This window comes from Colossoma macropomum, unplaced genomic scaffold (genome assembly GCF_904425465.1).
Source record: "Colossoma macropomum unplaced genomic scaffold, Colossoma_macropomum, whole genome shotgun sequence".
Lineage (NCBI taxonomy): Eukaryota > Metazoa > Chordata > Actinopteri > Characiformes > Serrasalmidae > Colossoma > Colossoma macropomum.
Window position 1 is genome coordinate 8,581,235 of NW_023494798.1, and position 16,304 is coordinate 8,597,538.

Here is a 16,304-nt window from a genome sequence, read left to right on the forward strand (position 1 = left end):
TTTAAACAATGCTAATTGTGGTCATAAGCTTCAATTGCTTTTTAGCAACGTAAGCATTTTAGCTCTAGTTCACAACTAAAGAAGCAAACTTCAGAGTCCAGACATGTCTGGGCTCAAACACATTTGGGGTAAAGTTGTGTTCATTTGATTTTTCACCAACTATCACTTAGAACACTTGTTGTTTCTTTTCCCCAAGTCATCCAGCCATCCATCCATCCATCCATTCCCTTGCTCCTCAGGATCTTACCATTAGGGCCGAGCTCTGGGCCGTTGGGCACCTCCTGCAGGGTGATGTCATGGGCGTACGCGGGTCTGGCAGGGGGTGCATGCTGGAGGTGGCCCATCCCGGGGAGATGAGTCGGCGTTACCATGGAAACCGCCACCCCGCCAGCCTGTCTCCGCAAGAGCACAGAAAGACAAACATACGGTAAATATCACGCACCCACCGTCATCGATAATGACACGGCCAAGCTTCTACATTTACTGAACCAGGCCTTCTGGATTTGACTGCTGAATAGTTGTCAACATTCAGATCCATTTTAATGAAGCCTACTAGCTGGTGAACCATTAAGAAAGTAAAGATCTGAATGAGTCATTGTGTCTGAGGCGTTCTGTCGCTATGGGACTTTCATTCACAACCATGTAGCGCCAGCAAACAGTAAAAGCTCTTTTAGTTTTTTTTTTTTTGCTTATGAATTCCCCTGTGCGGCCTGAAGGAGCTTGAATTTCTGTTGAACTTGTGCGTTTGAGCAGCATTTTTATCCCTTTGATCTCAATGGGGTACTGACGTCAGGGCCAGAAGAAGGGGAAGTCACAGAGAGAGACAGAGCAAGAGAGAGAGAGAGAAAAGAGGTGCAGATCTCTGCTGACTCCACTGGTTTTATGTATATATATATATATATATATATATATATATATATATACACATATATGTAAATTCGCCACAGATAGAGAAGATTGGTAGAAGCCAGAAAATAGGAGATCAGAGCACTGTTCTCTGGGAAAGTCCCACCATCTAAAACTGTATCAAGCAGTGTATCTGCTGGATAAAAAGTCTATTCAAACAGCCAAATCAGCTTCCTTTGCCCTGAGCACATGCCATAGTACAGAATTGTGTGCACAACGCAAACAAGTATTGTTCTTGCTCTGTTGACGTTCTTGGTTAATTTTTGTAGAAGAATGCTAAAAAACACAGACACAATGCGAAGCTGCCCTTGCTTTGTAAGGTGAATGGCAGTTTGGCAACTTTTATGAAATATGTTCACTGTTTCTTATTCAGAAACCTGACATGCTTTGACGACAGCCGGTTTCTGTTTTGAGTGGATTTGGCTTCCTGTGAATAATTTTGTAACATACAGATGTACTGATTTGAGAACTTAAAACATGTTGTCACATGAATACGGCAGTATTAGCTCTTACTGAGTGTTAGTATTGTGGGCTTAGGATTATAAGGTTCTATTTGTGTTCGGTGCAGTTTAGATACATTGAGGATCAAAGATTTTACTTTCCAAATAGCAAAACTCTGATGTATCACAGTTAGCGTTGATATCTTGGCAAAGTCACTGTCTTAAGATGCTTTTGTCCACCAAATATAAAAATCCTAGGATATTTGGAAAATAGCTGGAATGGACCAAGAAATCTAAACAAATCTGTCTTTATAGCCAGGCTAAGTCCTTGAACAGCTTATTACTGAGCTTGGATATGGGGTAAAACATGACTTTTGGTTGGGTTTCCAACATTTTTCAGCCATAATGATTGGCTGATATAGCCAGACTCTTACAACGGCCACTTTGTTTGCTAGTTTCAAGAGTAATGTCTCCATGTACATGACACAATTTCAACACAAATATCAGAATCGTATACGTATAAGCTAATAATTTATTGAATGTATATGACAATGTGTTCTAGAAGCACCTATTTTGTAATTCCAATCAATGGCCACTTTCTGAAGTCCACCTACCAAATAGGTGGACAATTACAGACTGTAATCATTCAATTTGTCAGCCACCCTCTAGTTCATTCATCAGTGGTCAGTTTCTGCTGTTGATCTGTAAGGAGGACCATTCTCAGTGTAGCAAAGTGGTCAACCATCCAAAAATATCCAGCCAAAAGTGATTCTGTGCTCATAAACTAACCATTAATGAAGGTTTAGAAGATGACTAAGACTGTATGGGCTTTAGTCTGTAACTGTACACTGGCTAGGCCGAACCTACCGGGTTTCTGATAAAGTGGCCTGTTACTACATATTGAGAACATTTGGCAATATTTTAATATGGAAGCATGCATAGTGTCTGTGTTTCCAGCTGTACGAGGCCTGGATACTTCGTGCCTTATGCTTGCTGAGAGTTGTCTGATAGCAGTAGCCGCAGCTGCTGCACATTACAGCACCCCTGCCGGTGTGTCTCCATAACATCTCTGCAGATCTAAATCCGACTACTCTGCATGACCTCTGTCTACAGCCTGTCCCTGTCCAATAGGAAAGCCCTCTGAGGAGCACAGTGGGCTCTGCTGAAACAAACTAAGGTGGAGGAGAGAGAAAGAAAAACTTCCAGTGCCCTTTTTATTCCATTTTGTGTCAATCATACCTTCCCAAGCCATGTAAAAGTGTCAGCTCTTGGCGCTAGTCATCGCGGGGACAGAAAGCCTGGTATCTGAGCCAGCGTCTGACTCCAGGTCTACACGGAGAGACGAGGGAGGCGCAGGCTGCCTGAACGAGCGCCCATCTGATAAGACCTGCTGCTGAAGCAGAGCCTCCGTTATCAGCCTAAGCCCTGTCAGTAGCTTTATGAAGCCGTGCTAGTGGCCGTATCGACGGCGCTGGCAGGGGGGCTGGAGGAAACCGTCTGAGACTGAACCCATGCGGAGAGGTGATGGATGGATGGTGAGGGCTTAGTGGGGGCACTGAGAAACCCAAAGGGAGGTAAAGTCGACTGGAGGATTTATGGGGTACAGGAACGTTTCCTCGTGCCAGAAAGGGCATCATTCTCTCCGTCTCATTTGATAAAGCATGGAGACAGGATGCTGAGAAGTGAGCAGTAAAATTAGTAGCACTGATCAAGTGATAATTGAAAAGGAGGCAATGTACTCAACAAAGTCAGCAGTCTGACATTCTTGTAAACCCACTGGCTTCCCACTTTAGTTCCTCAATGCGAATGATAGAACTTACACATTTCTAAGAAAAGACCACATGGCATAAAGCTTCCTTCAAGAGAAATAAGCTGCTTTTAGAAACCAGAATATTCCAGTCAGAGGGGAACCCTCAGGGATTTCTGGGTCTCGAGAGAAGGCCTAATGATTTCTGTGAACTTAAAAAAAAATACATGTCTATAACTTTCAGTTCTTTTTTAATTCACACTTATCCATAGCGCTCCTATTGGTTAGAACTTCAAGAGCTGAAAAGAATACCCTACACATTAGATTAACCATCAGCAATTACGAAGTGACTGAAGAATCAACCAATCATGTTTTGATTTTTAGTGGGCGGGACCAATTTAGAAAAAAAAAAAAAACATCACTCTAGGCTTTCTGGAAGTCATAACTAACAGTAGTAGACATGGAAGTAAGCGGCAGCAGTTCTAAGCCAGGTCTCTCCACTGAGAGAGTCACTGTGACACTGTTAAATGGTAAAATATAGTCTAATATATCCATCACGAGTAAAACATAGAATATCTTTGTTGCAGATGCCTGTGTTTTATCTGAAACTACCAAAAAATGGTCATGCAACTTGACATTAGCTCAATGCTAACAAATTACTACAATCCCACAGGGACGCTAGCAAAAGTTAGCATTATTGTAAATGTTTTTTTTTTCCTCACGTTTTGACAGAGTTTTGACTCTGTCCACTCTCTTTACCACTGGTTCCAATCAAGTCTTTTTGTCAAAGTTTGTGGCTAATTTAATGACAAAGCATTGCTAGCTTAACCAAAGTTGAAACACTGGCATTGCAGATGTGTGCAAGTGGCTGTTGAACAATTTTCCTCTCTAAAATAGCTCTAAACACCAGATGCTTCAAACACTTTTAATTTCTGAGACGGTAGCTGCCTCACTGCTGTGGCTAATGCCCATTTTCCAGCTCTACGCCAGTCATGTAGACAGAGTACAATGGGGTAAAATAGCCACAACAAAAGTGGGAATTGTCTGAAAATAGCCAGCACTTGGCTTGATTGGCTCCGTTACAATGGTTGCATTAACCTAATGGCCTTTAGGGGCTGGGGGTCAGGGCTCTGGCCACCAGTTGACCCGTGAGCATGACTGTGAATAGCATAATGGTAAAAACAACTGTCTTACATTGGAGATTTGTACTTTTGGATTATGCATAGATTTGCAAAGAGTGTTGTGTTATACTGCATGTAAAAATCACTTCTCTACATAGAACTAATCGACCTTACTGTAGTCAAAATAGACAAATGTCCAGTTTATTTTTAGCTTTGTTTGGTATTTTAATAGCAAATTTGGCCCTGTACCTTTTTACTGTAAGCCTAATAATTCACAACAAACTAAGAAAAGCTAGTATGGTTCTAATTCTGAGGACCTAGACTTGGCACATTTTGTATTTGTTGCAAAAAATTATGTTGTCGTGACAGATCTATTTCAGTAATACAAAAGTGTTAACATGCCATTACTGGTAACTGTTATGACAGATGTCATAATGTTTGATGTCATGACAGCAAATGCTGTATGTATTCTCTATTTAGCCACCATGACATCTCACATTATGACATCTGTCATGACAAGTGACAGGGAATAATAATATGTTGTTGTTAGGCTGGCTTTACACAGTGAAACCTTCATGCAACTTCAGAAACTGAATTGCAGTGTTTGAAACTAAATTGCGCTTGAGCTGCATAATGTAAAGCATGCTGCAACTCACTTCAAACTCAGCCGCAACAGTTGCAAGTGACTCAGCTTTTTTTTATGAAAGTTTCAAAATGGCAATAGCAAGTCATGTGATCACTTCAAACAACTTACTTTAAAACAACTAATTTAACCAAATCAATGACAAAGTAAATAAAAGAGAAGGTGGTTTATCGGGTAGTTCAAAGGAGACTCCCCCTGACTAACTCATGGTTAGTAATTTTTCATTTTGTCAGTCCCCTGAGCCAAAATGACAAATATGAGTTTCTTAAAGCGAGTGTTTCTATAACTAGCTGCATCACCTAGCCAGCTAATAACAAGAGCAGTTTAAACTGCTGTTTGTGCCAGCATTAGTCTTCACTACCTAGATTCATCTTCTAAAGAAGGAAATAGAATGAAAATTATAGCAGAAGGTGACTAAGATGCAAGCTGTCATGAACTTAGGGCAGGATGAGTGAGACATCGAGTAGACTACAACCGAAATGGCTAATATATAGTAATGGCAATTAATAGCAATTATAGCTGAAAAAAATACCCTAAGATTTAAAAATAAAATGTTGTAAATATGTAAATTACACCTTGTGTTGACTTTACATCAAGAGCAACACGGTGTATAAAAAATATGAGCTAATTTGGCCATTTAATTAAATGTGTTGCATGCAACTTTGCTTTTGTATTACTTTGTGAACTCTCAAGTTGCATGGAAATTACATGAACAATCACAACATGCAATTACTTGCATGCGAGTTTCACCATGTAAAGCCAGCCTTATATATTACTGAACAAAATATGTCATGACAACTCATAACAGCATATGGCATCCTAATGATATATTTATGGCATGGTTATGTTATTGTTAGCAGTAATGTAGCAGTGCTCAAATAAAGCCATGCCATCCTTTACTTGGCCTTGCAGTTGTTTTCACAGCTTAGTTGTTGCACTATAACAACTGTGTTGATGCCACTATTAATTTAGGCTGTTATTCTGATCTGCCTGTATGTAAATGGTCTTAGACCTCCTGGAAGTCTCTGATAGAAGTGCGGTGGGGGCCTGAAGACAGAGTTGGCCAATGGTATCTGAACGACTTCATACAGCCATGTTCAGATCAGACATCCCTGGTTTAAAACCCTGCTCAATAAATACACTTGAAGGGGAACAACTTCTAGGCAGTCTTGATGTTTGGTCTGTAGTGCTAATATCTCTGTTGGATGGCACAGCCAAACCTGCTGCCTCACTCGATCTCTGTTCTCCTGTCCCCCTCAGAGTGTCTCTTTTAACATGAGCACAGAGAGACAGAGAGACGAGAGATCAGACAGCACCCCCTTTTTTTTCTCTGATTCATGTAAATTCATGAAGGCACCCTCGCTGCAACCTCCGTCCGTGCCTGGAGACCCAGGAGCGCTCATCTCAATTTCAAAAGCCAGGGGAGGGCGCGGTCTGGGCGCACCAAACGGAGCGCCCTGTCCCCCACATTAGCATTAGCATTGTAGGATTAGCATGTGACCCGGACAGGTTCCGAGCCGAGTGCCTTCTCGAGTCGAGCCTGCGCATACTGATGGCCGAATGTCCGACCCGTGCCTTGATCAAACACCTTCCATTCAGCTCTCACCTGCACCCAAGCTTCCAATGTACCTTCTCTTCAAGACCCGCCTGAATAGTTGCTTTTCACCAAGCTTTTCAGGCCGTGTTTGCGTGCTCGCAAACTGCTTTAACCCCGCTAACCTCACAGAGGTGAGCGCGTCTTCTGTTTTTTTCTGCGCTCCTTTTCCTTTCCTGCTTCCGATCTTTTGATGAGACTTGAAGACTGCTCTCTTTTTTTCCAGCATTTGTTTTATTTGCAGGGCAGATTGCGTGTCGCCAGCGATTTCGCATTCATTTAGGGCCCCTGACACTCCGGCGACCTCCGTCTTTCCCTCTCTCTCACTCCCAAACTCTGTAGAAGATAAAGCTGTATCGCACAATACCACATGCGCAACAGCGGCCTGGATAAATATTCCGTTGTGTGAGTGACGGGGGACCTCGGAGCAGATGAATCGTTTGCATTCATACACTGTGTTTATGTTTGGATTCGGGAGTGGCTGAAGAAAGAGCGAGCGTGGGCTTACATGAGCGAAACGGACCTTGGTGGTCATGAATAAGACGGTTAGAAAGTGTTAGAAACTAAAGATGAATGTGGGTAATTGTTACAACAGTGCATGCAGAAGACTCATCTCTGTTATGCATGTAAATGTTCAAAATCAAATACGTTGCTTGTTAAAAGTTCTTTGAAAACTTGCCTTCTTTTGATGCCTTGTTTGTTTTTTTTTTTACTCTTACTTTTCCACTAAGTCCTTAAAATCCCTCGCTAATTACATAAAGAGGCTTATTATTTAGGAACTACAGGGATTTCAATGCAAACTGGATCAGCTATTCATAGGTTATAGAAGTGTATAATAAAACTTTGGGCCTGCCTGCAAAACAAAACCAAAAAAAAAAAAATTAAAATCTATTTGCTAATATTAATTTTCATTTCTTAATGTTCATCTTCATTTTTCTTGGTATAGCGAAAAGCCTCTGCCTAAACAATGATTTGATAGCTTTCAAATGTCTTTTAAAAGACATATTGAAAGCCTTTTGGCCCAAATGTGGCTCAAAACCTGAAAGGTTTGAGTGCTAACAACCCAAAATAGGGATGAAATGTGTGAGTTTCTCTAACATTCCCAAGGTACTGTCATAAATATTTGCATGTGTGATACTGTTTTCCTTAAAATAAACTTGCTTACTTTATATGCCCCTTGCAAAACATAGCCATTTGTATTAAAAACAGTTTGAAAAGCTAGCCCCGCCCCATCCCCTGTTTCCACTTCCTCTAGGTGTAGTTGATCAACTAAGACAGGTTTGCTGTACAAATTTCACAGCAAACATGTTTTAGGCTACAAACCTAATGTTGCTAACAAGCACTAGAAGTCAACAGTCACCTAAATCTTCTGTAAATATGTCTCCAAAACATCTCTCAAACCACATCAAGGTCTTTATTAAGGTTGCGCAGACTTGCGGATGTGGTTCAGGACACCGTATGACTGACTGCGAACTTTTAAAATGACTAAAACTTCATGTAGCTGTATACTGCAGGCAGCCATTTTAGACAAGAAGTTCTTTGCTGAATTCTGACTGGTTTTCAACATACAGGTCATGCAGGCATGTGGACACTAGAGATCATATTCATGATCACACTGTTGTTTCTTTTTATGTGACTGTCAATCTTGAACTGAATTGAAGATACATACACCAGTCAGGCATAACATTCTTGTTTCTACGCTCACTGTCCATTTTATCAGCTCCACTTACTATATAGGAGCACTTTGTAGTTCTACAGTTACAGACTGTAGTCCATCTGTTTCTCTGCATACTTTGTTAGCCCCCTTTTACCCTGTTCTTCAGCGGTCAGGACCCCCATGGACCCTCACAGAGCAGGTACTATTTGGGTGGTGGATCATTCTCAGCACTGCAGTAACACTGACGTGGTGGTGGTGTGTTAGTGTGTGTTGTGCTGGTCTGAGTGGATCAGACACAGCAGTGCTGCTGGAGTTGTTAAACACCTCAGTGTCTCTGCTGGACTGAGAATAGTCCACCAACCAAAAATATCCAGCCAACAGTGTCCTGTGGGCAGCGTCCTGTGACCACAGATGAAGGACTAGAGGATGACCAACACAAACTGTGCAGCAGCAGATGAGCTATTGTCTCTGACTCTACATCTACAAGGTGGACTGACAAGGTAGGAGTGTCTAACAGAGTGGACAGTGAGTGGACACAGTGTTTAAAAACTCCAGCAGCACTGCTGTGTCTGATCCACTTGTACACAGAAACAACATAATTTGTTTATCTGAAGTCCACATGTCCAGGTAACATGCGTGAACGTAATGGGGATTCTGTAGATTCAGCTACACTGTGATGTTTTCTTTAATGAACACCTGGATGTGACTGGAGTGAGTTGAGAGAAGTTTTCAGGATGTATTTATGGAAAACATTTGGTTGATTATTGACTTGTAGTGTTCATTCCCAATGTTAGCCTTGTAGCTCCAGTTTAGAATTAAACAAGCAAAATTTGGACAGAAAACATGTTTTGGCTGTGGTTAGTGTAGATTTTTTGCCAGTCCTATAGTGAGTGTATATGCCACCAATCATTCCAGTGTACAGACCAGTAGAACTTATATAGCCTTTCAGTTGAACTGTAATCTGACCACAAGTGTGTATCCATCTCAGATGATAAAACGAACTCAAAAAATGGGTGTTAACAAACTGCCAGATGTGTGCCTCCTGCTATGGGCAGCTTGGGCCTAAAAGTAATTTATGGTGTGTCTGTGAGCTTGTTTGTGGTGTTGTCTTACCATTGCACCCAGACGGTCAGTCGGGTGATGGGGCTGGTAAGACGAAACCTGATGCATGTAGTAGCTCATGGCAGGCTGTGGAACAGCACTGGAGGCCTGGAGGTGGAAGAGCAAACAATGAGAAAAACAGAAATGAATACCTTTAAAATATAAATGCTTGGCACAAACATGCTTCTAATAGGAGTTTTTCTAGGAAAGATTTCCTGAAAGACGAAAAGCTGAATAGCAGAATCTGAATGATCTTACAAGAAAAAGGTCATTAGCACCACAGAGAAGATAACAGATAATTATTTCCTTGGTTCAAGACAAAAAAGGCCTATATCCTACATTTTACTTGCATTTACCTTTTTTTTCTCTTTCTTTGTGATCCAGTTATGACATTTATGACATTTGTGTTAGTTCATGTACCAAAAACATTCATTGTACATGACCATTTTCCAGCCTCTTTTTATCTGTTTTTGTGATTATGCCCTTAAGATTGATATATGTCAATTATATTGAGGCACAATATGTATTGTGTTTCTTTCAAAAAGCAGTCCAAGCTGAAACACTCCTTATAACTTCAAATATTGATAAGTAGGGCTTTATGTATATATATATATATATATCACTGTGTAAATTTTAATGTAAATGGGCCAAAAGAAACGGCACAAAATGACCTGGAAAAAAGTCTGGTTCCATTAACTTACATTAAAAGTGATGTAGCTTTTTCCTCCTCTTGTAAAGTTATCATTTTGGAGATCTGATATACTATAGTTTTTTTTTGTTTGTTTCATGACCACCAAAGCAATGTATTGAAAACAGGGCGTTTTTGCAGCTTAGTTTCTCTGCAGAGGTTTTGTTGATGTTTTGAAGTGAAAATAAATATATATTATCTACAAAACCATCATATATATATATATATATATATATATATATATATATATATATATATATATATATATATATATATATATGTATATATAAAACATGTATCTTCCTTTTTTGCTAGTTTTATTTTCCTGCATCATTTGAGCTCAGCAGCTGTCTTTTACATTGTGTGAAAATGTCATGATGATGGGACCAATAGAAATGCTCCAATATTGCTTAGAATAACATCTTATTCCATTAACTTATATGGAAAGTAAAGAAGGTTTTCGCCCTCTCCTGTAAAGTTGCTATTTTGCATATACTTGATTTTCTTTGGACAGCAACAATATATAAATGTTAAAAACAATAAAAAATAAGTAGAACTTCTACACTAAATTATTAACAGATTTCAATTTTAAGTATTTTTATATTCCATGTGAAGGATGTGTTAACTTACTTTCACTTACAAAATCTGCAAAATATAATTTGACCAAGGCCATTGCAACTTTTGCATGTGACTGTAGGAACTGTATTGACTCATACTGACCCTACACAATAGAGACCAGATACATGGTTTCGTAACTGCATCAAGCCTGGAGTAAACATGTCTACAAACTGAAATATACAGAATTCTAACTTAATTCTAACTACAGTTCATACGGATGCAACACTCTTTAGAATAAGACAAAATAAGGTGCTTGGCTCTCTGCTTGGATGTACATCTCTAAGAATAGTATAAAATAGTATAGAACCATTACGTTTTACTGTGGCTCTTTAAAATGGTCCTTCACACCCATTTACAGAATGAAACCAACAGCTGAAGGTTCTTTAGGGATCCAAAGTGGTTCTTCTATGGCATCTTTCCAAAGAAGCCTTTTTGGCTTTTAAGAACATAATGGAAAAATGCTGTGTGACCCGCCGTAACGACAGTGTTCTTTGAAGTGGACATGGCAGCTTGTTGGAGGTGCCCCATCCCCATCAATCAGCCGCTGTTTATCTGAGACACGCGGTTAACCTGCATTAGTAATCGCCTGCCAGTCAAACGCAGGGCAGCTACAAGATGACCCAAAACTGGGAGAAGGAGCTGGGCAGGGCCTGATGGCTTGCTGATAAAGCAGTAACATAGAGGAATCTGTTGCAATGCATGCTTGCATAACTCACCAGGGCAGGGCACCACAGTGTATCAGATAAGCACATTGGGCAATGTTGCATCACCATACTTCTCAAATGCACACTTTTAGAGAGGAATTAAACCTGTGTGATCGAGACTAAATCAAATTCACACACATTTCCCTTTACGCATTCAGCCAAGATGTATTTTGTGTCTGAAATTTGCATCTGTAGTTTTGCAATGGCGCTATGACGCTAATCTAGCTCCGCTTATATCTCCATGCACTCCAGTAGGCTGGAAGGCATTTTAGGCAGTATTGAAAGTTTAACCCCTTAAAATCTTAGTCTTATTACATGCCAAGGCTTCTTATTCAGTAGCTACACAGACTTCAGTGCAAACTGGTTGAACTATTCTTAGGTTATAGAAGTGTATACTAAAACTGTGGGCCTGCTGGTAGGCCCTGGTCAGGTAAATATATAATTCACACTGAACAGAACAAGTTATAATATGCTATAATGTGGCAAAAGATGACAATACACACATGTAATAGACACAGCAACCATTCTTAAATGGTGCTGAACACTCTAAATACAAGTTCTCTTCACACTAAGATGAAAAGATGGGACTTCAGCTCTACATGAAGACGACTGAGGTTTTGACGATAAGAAAGACCACTAACTTTACTATTAGATGGAGAAGATGTGGAAACAGTGGACAGCTTTAGTTCAATTATTAACAACAGTCATCCAGCACTCAAGAAATATGACACAGATCGACGCTCCGAAGAACACGGATGAAGCAGGTTGAAAAGATCTTTAAATGCAACGATTTATCTCTACAAACAAAGATCAGAACTGTCCAGGCTATGAGTTTCTTTATGGATGTGAAAGCTGGACAATAAACAAGTGTGACAGGAAAAATATAGATGCCTCTGAACTTTGGTGTTGGAGAAGAATTTTAAGAGAATGTTGGACTGAAGCTCTTACTTTGGACATATTCTGAGAAGAACCAACTCATTGGAAAAGACCATCATGATAGGAAGAGTTGACGGTAAAAGAGGAAGAGGATGACTGGATACAAGACGGATGGATACAACCAGAGGAATCATGAACCAGCCACTGAGAAGCCTGAAGACTCAAACAGAAGACAGGATATTCTGGAGAACTACATTCCATTTGGTTGCCAGGAGTCAGAAATGACTTCACAGCACTTAAGGTTAATAATAATAATAACACTTTGATCCTTTTGGGAAATCGAGCCCAGATTGTATACTGACTGCGTCACATCCATATGCATATAAAACTTGGGACATTATTGTACTGTTACATTTTTAAGGTAAAAACAATACCAGGCCACTCTGAATTAGCTAACTTTGCAGACACTTTTACTCTAAACTTGCTTGTGTTTCAACAGCGTGGCCCTGAAGTGCCCAACAGTTAGTGAGAGAAACAACTTGGCTCACTGTAACATAAGTAATGTTAACCCCTTGACCCTGACGAGTCTGGTACCAGGCCCAAAAAGAAAGCTGCAAACGACTTACACGATGTACACATTCCCGTTAGCAACAGTGACATCATTTTATCAAGTTCAGCATTTAGAACTGGACCTTTCTTATGGCTACTGTGTTTTCTATCACTGTGTAAAAGATGGACTAGTCTTCCCTCCTTCAGCAGCATGTGATTAGTAGAGAAGAGCAGATTAAAGAGCAGATATGGCCATTTTTTGGCATCAGCCTTAAGCTACTGCCATCTCTTTATCACTGTTTACTAGTGGAGGCATTAGCAGAGGGGGCTGGGACCCAGCTGTGAGGGATTCTGTTTGCAGAAGGAGTTTGGGACGCGCACACACACACACATTGACAGGCAGATCGGCGGCTGAGGAATCACCTCAAACCGTGTGTGTGTGTGTGTGTGTGTGTGTGTGTGTGTTTGTGTGAGTAAGAGCACATCTTGAAGTGCTTAAGCAGTGCGGCTGTGTTACTCCCTGACAAGGTTTGAGGTGACTATTACGGCCGGGTCTTCTAGGGATCACCTCAGCGCTCAGTCATCCAAAGCTGTCAATAGTCAAAACAGATCTACACTCTTAGAAATAAAGGTGCCAAAAAAGGTAATTTGTCACGATTCCACACAAGAACCACTTTTGGTACCCTAAAGAATCTTTTTTACATGTTTATATGTAATGCACCAATTATTATATCCGTTTATGGTGATGTTTCATTATTGATATTAAAATAGGCTACAACCTGTTATAATGCAATAAAATACAATGAGGTCAAGTTAATATAGTCAATAACTGTTTTGTGTTCATTCAGGATGTTTAATGATATTGAATTGATAACAATAGTATGTATATAAGATGTTTTTCAAGGGTTCCTTAGTAAAGTCCATGGTTCTACATAGAACCATGAACACTCACAGTACACTTTGCATGCCTGAAAGATTCTTCGCATGGTGAAATGGTTCTTCAGATTGATGGAGAATGTGTTATTATATGGAGCCAAAATGGGTTCTATTGTTACAAACTTGATATCGTAACAATATCAGAAACCTTTTTAATGCCATGTAGAACCATTTTCAAAAAGGTTCCCCATAGAACAATGCAGCACATTTTCTATCAATCTGAAGAACCATTTCAACATGCAAATAACCATTTAAGCATGAAATGGTTCTTCAAGGGTTCTTTAGTAAAGACCGTGGTTCTGTGTAGAACCACAAACACTCAAAGTACCATTTACATGCTTAAATGAATCTTTGCATGATCGAATCGTTCTTCAGATCAATGGAGAATGTGCTGTATGGTTCTATGTAGAATCTTTTTGAAAGTGAAAAAAAAGCATTGATACAATCTTGACATCGTAAAAATAGCAGAACCCTTTTTGTTGCTATATAGAACCATGTACAACATGTTCTCCATCAATCTGAGGAACCACTTAAGCATGAAATGGTTCCACTCTCTTTAAAAACATGGTTCTTCAATGGTTCTTTAGTAAAGACCATGGTTCTACATAGAACCATGAACACTCAAAGTACCATTTGCATGCTAAAATGATTTGTTGCATGGTGAAATGGTTCTTCAGATTAATGGAGAATGTGTTACTATATAGAACCAAAATTGGTTCTATTGTTACAAACTTGATATCATAACAATATCAGAAAGCTTTTTGATGCTATATAGAACCATTTTCAAAAAGGTTCAATATAGAACCATACATCATATTCTCTATCAATCTGAGGAACCATTTAACCATGCAAAGAACCATTTAAGCAATGTTTTAAATAGAATTTTAGAAAAGATTTTTGAAAATTGTTCTATATAGCACCAAACATTTCTATATAGAACCATTTTCAAAAAAATGTTCCACATAGAACAATGCAGCACATTCTCCATCAATCTGAAGAACCATTTCAACATGCAAAGAACCATTTAAGCATGAAATGTTTCTTCAAGGGTTCTTTAGTAAACCATGGTTCTATGTAGAACCATGAACCCTAAAAGTACCATTTGCATGCTTAAATGAATCTTTGCATGGTCAAATGGTTCTTCAGATCAATGGAGAATGTGCTGTATGGTTCTATGTAGAATCTTTTTGAAAATTAAAAAAAAGCATTGATACAATCTTGACATCGTAACAATAGCAGAACCCTTTTTGTTGCTATATAGAACCATGTACAACATGTTCTCCATCAATCTGAAGAACGATTTCACCATGCAAAGAACCACTTAAGCATGAAATGGTTCCACACTCTTTAAAAAGATGGTTCTTCGAGGGTTCTTTAGTAAAGACCATAGTTCTATATAGAACCATGAACACTCAGAGTACCATTTGTATACTTAAATGGTTCTTTGCATGGTGAAATGTTCTTCAGATTGATATCAGAACCCTTTTTGGTGCTACATAGAATTGTATAGACATTCTCCATCGATCTGAAGAACGATTACACCATTCAAAGAACCATTTAGGCATGCAAATGGTACTTTTACGCGTTCTTGGTTCTATATAGAACCTTTGTCTTTACTAAAGAACCAGTGAAGAACCATCTTTTTAAGAGGGAGTATAAAATCCATGGTTGTTCGTAGAACCTTTGTGTGTAGGTTAAAACTTAACCATTCAAACAGAAAACTATGTACTTCTAAATTACTTCAAATAAAGAGAATCAAAAGGAGAGTATAATCTCTTAAAGATCAAAGCTCTCAGCTTTTGCTATCATTCACATATTGCATGACGTTACAGCCAGAAATCCGCAGCATAAAAGCGTTTGATTACAGGAAAAGTCATCAGAAAGAAGGAATCTCATCCAAATCCTGCACAAACTCCCCGATTCATCCCTGTCCAGGTCTCCAACTTCAAACGCAGCGCTATTGGCTCCTCTGTCTCCGTTAATCGCGCGTATCCAGCGGTTTTCTAACGTAGTGAAGCAGAAGGGAAAGTTGCAGTGCTTACCGAGAGTGCGGGAGTGCTGGAGCTCTCTGTACCTGAGGCTCGCGGGAGCTGCGCGTGTCCGGGATGGAGGATAAAGCAGGAGCAACAGTTCCCTCCCTCAGTACTTAACCGGAGTCCACTACCAAAAACATAAGAGCCCGTTTAGGCGCCGTTAGTTCTCCCAGCAGCGTCCTCCCTCTCTCTGGAAAACGTCACGCGCACACGGCCATACGGCTGATGAGGCAGGTTTATTTTCGCACCTGACCTGAAAACAGTTCTCTAAACTTTGTCTTTGTAGTTTGTGGTTTTGTTGGAATGAACGAACAGATGAGCAGCACTACAGACATAAACAAACAAACAAATATATACAAATAAATGAATAAATTTAAATGTTAACATGAACAGATGGGCAGATGGAAGAATTAATTAATAAATAAATAAAACTATATACACAGAGTGGATCGATGCATCGACTGGTGAATTGATGAATAAATTGTATAGATAAATAAAAGTATTATAAGATCAACAAATCAAAGCATGAATGAAAGGATGAATGGATGAATAAATTTAGTAATAAATTGAGAGATGAATAAATTAGTAAGAAATAATTACTAATAAATAATTACATAGATCAAAGCGTGGATAAATAAATATTTAGATGAAAATCAAACAATAAATAAATAAATAAATAAATGGACAGCTA

The 16,304-nt window shown here is 39.4% G+C and overlaps 1 long non-coding RNA gene across 1 annotated transcript; it reads right to left on the bottom strand.

The window, feature by feature from the left end:
• Nucleotides 1-253: 253 nt before the first annotated feature.
• Nucleotides 254-15,744, bottom strand: LOC118817866. The gene is made up of 3 exons (XR_005008053.1): nt 15,623-15,744; nt 9,222-9,317; nt 254-392 (listed from the first exon to the last, which is right to left on the bottom strand). It is a non-coding gene; the product is annotated as an uncharacterized LOC118817866 (long non-coding RNA).
• Nucleotides 15,745-16,304: the final 560 nt, after the last annotated feature.